This window comes from Triticum aestivum, chromosome 5D (assembly GCF_018294505.1).
Source record: "Triticum aestivum cultivar Chinese Spring chromosome 5D, IWGSC CS RefSeq v2.1, whole genome shotgun sequence".
Classification (NCBI taxonomy): Eukaryota; Viridiplantae; Streptophyta; class Magnoliopsida; order Poales; family Poaceae; genus Triticum; species Triticum aestivum.
Genome location: NC_057808.1, coordinates 182,355,152 through 182,362,651, shown reverse-complemented (window position 1 = coordinate 182,362,651; position 7,500 = coordinate 182,355,152).

Below are 7,500 nucleotides of genomic sequence, written 5' to 3'. Positions count from 1 at the left end.
CGAAGTTGGGAAACTGACATCGCACGTATTGAACCAGGCTTGGAGTCGGGTACGGTGTTCGGTTTGTAATGTAGTTGGTGGCCCATCGAAGTTGTGCATTTGGGATTTAAGCACATCATACACCATCGTACCCATACATATTTTCAGGCCACATGTAGTGTATACGAGGTCTTCTGATCGACCACGTATCCCTTGTGCGGTTTTTTGTGATGACACGCATATCTGTGGGCTCCCCGAGTGTATATATATCATCCCTTTGACCGATAATGAGGGGTATGTGTTGGCCATGAATGGATTCCTCCTAGTTCGTGTTAGGGCCGGTCACCGTCAAATGTTGGTCAACCAAAGATCGAGCTCATGCGTTGTGAGGATTCCCTCCCAGATGCTCGGATTGCTGGGTTCGACCTACATCAAACCCTACGTATCTCGTCCTTAACTACCTTGCCTTCATGGTTGTTGTCTGTATCGAGAGGTAGGCACCACATCTAAATTGTACATTATTCTATATTGAAAACACACATCACCCCTTCCCAACGGACATCATTTTGGGCCGCATGCAAGAGGTGCTGGTTTTGTGGTCCCTCTCGTGCGATTTTTATGATGGTTCAATCTATTGGCCCAAGCGGTTTATCGATAACAACAACTGTCATTTGACCAAACGATAGATTCATTGGTCCGTCTTATGGTAGGTCATGGCGACATGCATGTATGACCAAAGTATCGATCATTACGTGCATCTGCCCCACTGGCACGAAGTGGGAGGTGGTGGGCCAAGCATCCTAGCTAGGTACGACATTATGCCATATATCCTAGCTAGGTGGTTGTTAGGGTGCTTTCGGGTTTGCGAGGCAGGTGCCACCAAAGTTATGCATTGTGTATTTAAAGTTTTAAACATCCCCATTATTCATACATATATTTGGCCACTTCCAGGTGGTTCTTGACTTCTGGCCCCTCTCATCGATCTTCAATGACGTGCCCAACCGTGGGCCCGCGCAGTCAAAGTTGTGCATTGGAATTTTGAACATCATAGACCACCCTTTTCACTCATATATATTTGGGCTACATGCTGGTGTGGCTGTCTTTTGACCCTCTCTAACGTTATTTTTTGCTGCAAAGACTCTGATGACCCTCAACGGACATGGGGTATAATATCTTAACCGTGTGCAAGTGCGATGTGAATCACCACGCCTGCGCAAGCGCGAGCAAATTAAGGTGGAGGTACTGGCTCAACCGTGTGCGATGCAAGTGCGCTGAAATCACCACGACCGCGCAAGCGCGAGCAAATTAAGGTGGAGGTACTGGCTCAACCGTGTGCGATTCAAGTGCGCTAAAATCACCACGACCGCGCAAGCGCGAGCAAAGGGTGGAGGTACTGGCTTAACCGTGTGCGATGCAAGTGCGCTGTAAAACCACCACCTGTGCAAGCTAAAGGCGGGTAAGTTTATTTGGAAATTAGGACGAACCATGTGCGATAGACCAGCTAGCTATAAATATAAAAAACAAACTACCCACCTTGAGCGTTGCAAAAATCGGCGGATCCACGCCACTTTTCCTTATTATCATACACGCTTATTATTATTGGACCGTGCGATCTTGGGCACTCCCGCCCCGCATCAATTCCTTTACCCAAATTTTAGTAGCCGCCATACTTCAACCGTCACCCACACTCCTCCAACACCGACCTTATAGTAAAATTGCAGTAGCCGAGGCATTTGAACTGTCGCCCTCCCTCGTCCACCACCATCTCCACCCACCATTACTAAAATTTTCAGTGGCCACGGCGTATCCTCAAACACCAACCCCCCCTCCACAGTCCCCCACCCTCCCCCTCCCCCTCAAACCCTAGCTCGCGGCCGCCGCCGCCGCCAACCCCTGCCGGTCTGCCCGTTCCTCCTAGCTTAGATAATAAAGTTCAGGTTACCCAGCGATTCATATACCATCGCCCCACTCCCCCTGAGTTTTTAGATGAGGCTTGTGGTGTCCCTCACCGCCAGATCCACATCCCCTGCTCCAGAATGTTGCAGCCTAAGCTCGACAACGTATCTCGGGGAGCCCGACGAGCGTTCGACCAAGAAGAGGTTTATCATGGCCTCTCCGGCGGACGTTGGCGAGGTGGCCGCCGTTCGCCCCGACCTGTCGATCCCGGAGCAACAAGTCGCCGTGGAAGCCGACGAAGACGTTGACTACGTTGCCATGACGAAGGCTTCATGTCAGCGGGCTAGCGTATTACTGTATCTCGGGAAAGCTGGCTACGACATCAAGCTCGTCCACACCGACGGCTTCATGCGGGCCATGTCACAGGTTAAGTGGTCCATCACCAACCCCTCTGGTTCAACCGTTGTCGATCTCTTCGATGGCCCTGCCGCTGATCTCCTCCGCCAAGCGGTCAAGGATTTGCGAGCTTTATACACCATCGAGCCTATTTGTCATTTCTGAAGGACACGTTCTACGGCGGTGGCTTGGGATCCTCAATTGCCAAGTCAGATCTCATCGACCACGACCATGAGGAGGGCACCCACGAAGGTTCTTCTAAGGTGAAACAACCCATCTGTGACATCAGAGAGCGCACCATGGGTCTGTACTCTTCTGACTGGAAGGATCCCGTCCATGAAATGTGAGGCAACATTCTATCAGCAAATCTTACCTTTTCTAGCTTGCCAACCCGTACCCTTTGTTGTAGTAGCATTTTCCATGCGGTGCTTTAACTGTGCCGTGTTTAATTATTTCAGTTATGCAAAAATGTATTATTCAATAGGTCTATGTGATGTTTAAGTATGAATTGTCCACTTCAGTTCACGAATGGCTATATTTGGTTGTTTATAGTGAGTAGAGGCCTTGTTTATCTGTATTTGGTTGTTAGGTTGCTTTTTTTAGCATTTGTCCAGTTATCAAGCAGATGCCTTGTTTATCTTTATCAGCTAGGTTGGTTGCAGTGAGCATTTGTCCAGTTTTCAAGCATATGCCGTGTTTATATGTATTTGCTTGTTAGGTTGGTTGCAGTGAGACTCTGTCCAGTTTTTAATGGCTATATTTGGTTGTTATACTGGTCATTTATGCCTTGTTTATTTCAGTCATTCATAATGTGTTGTTCATTATGTGCAAGTCAGAACTGTGCCGCTCGATTACATCATTACCAGTTTGAACGGCTATATTTGGTTCCAGTTATTCCTGGTGTAGTTAACACATGCCCATTATTTCAGTTTTACACATTTATCCAGTGTGATGTTTAAGCATTACCTACATTCTATTCATTTTCAACAATACCAGTTTGAATTGCAATATTTGATGGCTGTTAAGCCTGCTGTCGGTAACATTACCTTCCATTTTATATCTGCATTAACAACATGCTGAAACCAACACATTCAAGCTATCATTTGGAGATGATGTTGTTTACCTTTGCTATATTTGTTTGATGATAACCATATTGCTATCATCCAAAATGAAGACCAAGTAGATATTGCAGATCATGCTGGGAAAGCAACAATCTTATGGGAGGCTTTCGAGAAAAGAATGGGGACCTCTGAACAGACCACGATGCATTTTGATCTGCCGTCCTTATATGAACCTCTTCCTGATGCATCAATTTTTCATGATCTGGAGCTCCCTTTCACTAAGGAGGAAGTTAATGAAGTGGTTAATGAACTGCCAAATGACAAATCACCTGGTCCAGATGGATTTAATAATGATCTTTTCAAGGCCTGCTGGGAGATCATCAAAGTTTAGATTAATTAATGATTTTCATGATGGTCAACTGTCCTTAGAAAGCATCAACACCTCCTACATCACTCTCATTCCTAAAGGGCCAACTCCTCTAATAGCAAATGATTACAGGCCAATTTCTCTATTGAATTGTTGTTTAATACTCATTACTAAACTACTGGCTAATAGACCGCAGAAAGTGATTCTTTCTATGGTTCATATTAACCAGTATGGTTTTCTCAAGAAAGGGCCATTCATGATTGTTTAGGATGGGCTTATGAATATTTGCACCAATCTCATAAATCAAAGGAAGAGATTATTGTCCTAAAGCTGGATTTTGAGAAAGCCTTTGACATAATAGAGCACAAAGCTATTTTGGATATTCTTAGAGCTAAAGGTTTTGGGGAAAGATGGATAAATTGGATTAAAATGCTCTTTACTTCTGCTTCATCTGTTGTCATGGTGAATGGGGTTCCTGGGAAGAAATTTTATTGTATCACGGGAGTAAGACAGGGGGACCCTCTATCTCCCCTTTTGTTTGTTTTGGCTACTGATTTGCTCCAATTAATCCTAAACAAGGCCATGGAAATGGGGCTCCTTATACCACCTTTGCAAGTAAATTCCTGTCCTCACTTCCCCATTGTTTAATATGCTGATGATACTCTGGTCCTTCTTCAAGTAGATGCAAAACAACTTCACTACCTTAAAGCTCTATTACACACATTTGCTGAATCCACTGGTCTTAAAGTGAACTATCACAAATCAAGTCTCATTCCAATCAATCTTGCTGATGATAAAGTGGAAATCCTGACCAACACCCTCCATTGCAAGAAAGGGGCATTTCCTTTTACATATCTGGGAGTACCATTTGGACTACTTAAACCCTCTATGGAACAATGCTTACCTCTTGTCAATAGGATAGCAGAAAATTGATGGGATTGTCTTCCTTCATGACCTTGTCTGGCAGAGTTCTATTGGTTAAATCAGTCCTTAACTCTTTGATCATATATTTCATGGGTTGTCTTGATGTACCAGTGACCATTAAGAACCAAGTTATCAAATACTTGAGACATTGTCTTTAGAGGGGGCATGATCTAGAGGATCACAGACCAGCTATGGTTGCTTGGAGTACTATCTGCAGACCAAAGGATCAAGGAGGGCTGGGGGTGTTGGATATTTTTGTGCAAAATAAAGCACTGATACTGAAGAATCTTCACAAGTTCTATAATAGACTAAATATTCCATGGGTTAATCTAATCTGGGAGACTCACTACAGTAATGGTTCTCTGCCTGGAAACAATTGGACTGGATCATTCTGGTGGAAAGCAAATTTGAAACTCCTTGATGATTACGAATCAATGGCAAGATGCAATGTGAGAGATGGTAGGAGTGCCCTTTTCTGATGTCGTGGTATTCTCACGGGGGGTTTGCGAGACGACAGATGCCATGGGATGGCTTGAGGTGAGGGCAAGACTGCACTGGAATATCCGGGGACGGGTATGCGAGTAGCACGCGGCGGTTTACCCAGGTTCGGGGCTCTCTGGAGAGATAATACCCCTACTCCTGCATGTCTGAATATATATGTGGAATATACGTAGCAGTACAGAGTTGCTCCTGGAGCTGTATCTGAGATCAGTGTCGTGGGCACCTGATCTCGTATATATGCGGGTGGCCGGATGAGCATGCAAGCTCTAGTGGCCGAATTGCTTGTGGTTGGATGAATGGGTGTGTGCCCGTGAGCATGTATGCATGCGTGAGGGAGTGGGATGGATGGATGTGTGCTTGCTTATATAGTGTGGGCTAGCTTAGTATGTAAGCTAGGTGGTGGGCATGGTGGGCGGTGGCCCAGACACCAACTACACTATTAGAGATGTCATGCGAGGCGACCCGTGACGCAGGCTATAGTGCGCCACTATTGCTCAGCAGTGCCCGGGTACAACCGTCTCGTCCGCGGTATGGCCGTCTTGTCAGCGGTATGACCGTCTTGTCGGTGTCGGGTCGGAGCTGCAGTTGACTCCACGCAGCAGGCCGACTGGAGTAGCCGGACTAAGAGCAGGTTGGAGTAGTCGGCCGGAGGAGCAGTCGGCCCGGGCGGGCGGGCACCCCGTCCGACTGCCGTCTGGAGCGGCCGGGTGGCGAGCCAGCCGGAGCAGCCGGACTGAGGGGCTTTGCTAGCCCCGATGTCTTGAAATGTTGTCTCTCCGTCTTTGGGGTACCCGTGGTCAATACCTCCGACATCTGGTCTGACCTATGGCATACTACATGTCTGCAAAATATGCTACTCCATCCTTTCTCATTTGCCAAAGACCAACACTACTCTGTGAATTCTGTCTTGCAACTTGAATACTTAGAGGATTTGTTCCACCTACCACTCACAACAGAAGCATATGAGGAATTTGAAATTATGGAATACATTTGTGTTGACCTAAAGAGATCGGAGTATCTGGATTGTACTGACACATGGAGTTATATTTGGGGCAATGAGAAATTTTCTATAGCAAAGGCTTACAGAACAATGATGGGAATAAGAGTAGTTCCTCAACAGTTTCAGTGGATTTGGAATAGCTCCTGCCAACCAAAACATAAGGTGTTTTTCTGGAGATTGCTTCATGATAGACTGAACACAAGAAACTTACTACGAAGGAAAACTTTTGTACTGCAAAATTACAATTGTGCCATTCAGAACTGCCAGCAATAGGAAACACTTCAACATCTCTTTTGGACTTGTCCTTTTGCCTCACAATGTTGGGATCTGATCTGTCCTAATAGACAAAACAATGTCTTAGTTATGGAAGCTTTTGCTGACCTAAAACAACAATTGCAACTGCCTTTCTATATGGAAATTATCTTATTGGCTTCTTGGGCTATTTGGATCACTAGGAACAATTTTATCTTCCAAAACATTCAGCCCAATTTACAGAGATGGAAGAATACCTTCAAGGAAGAATTGCATCACCTCAAGTTTAGAATCAAGAGGAAATATGCTAGGGAATTCATCCTGTGGCTAGACCATTTGGCCTTGCAATTTATTTGTTCTGCTTTTGCAACCTCTTTCTTTTCTTCTAGTCTTGTTTAACAGATAGCTTAGTCCTTTTCTTCCCTTTCTTTTCTTTTCCTTGTCTGGCTTAGCTCAAGCCATGTAAATTGATTTTGTTTTTTAATGATAAAAATTGCAGTGGGGTTTTGCCCTACTGTGTACAGTCAAAAAGAGAGCACAAATGTGGATACAAGAGATTACATATTCAAGACTAAAGTTTGGCAAATGCCTACATGTTTCAAATTGAAAAAAGATAAGTGCCACGTAATCCCTTTCTTGTCCCTCTCCTCTTAGGAACTACAGAAAGAGGAAAAGAGGGCAAAAGGAGTGCCTGGGCAGAAGCCCAGCTTAACCCAATCAGGGCCCACGGGACGCAGCCTGATAAGAACGGGAGAGCGCGGACGAAGGTGATGGGCGAAGAGAGCGGCTAGGCGATGCCCTAGTCACCGCCGCCAGGACCAGAGGGACACGGTAGCATGGACACCGGTAGGGAAGACGAGGCCAGAGTCCACAGGGAAGCCTGCCGGGGCCCAGCTAGAAGACTGCTGGAGGAGGCGAAGGCATCCACACCCAGACCCCGGCAAATCGCCTTGCCGGGGGAGAAGACCTAGGTGCAGATGATGGTACCGCCTGCCCCTGCTGACGGTGACGGTGCGTCCGGTGCTTAGCTGGAGTCAGAGACATCGTCCTCCTGCCCGGCGCCGTCGTCTTTGCCGTCACTGTGCTCGTCGCTATCGCTCGAGGAGGAGCTTTCGTCGTGGGTC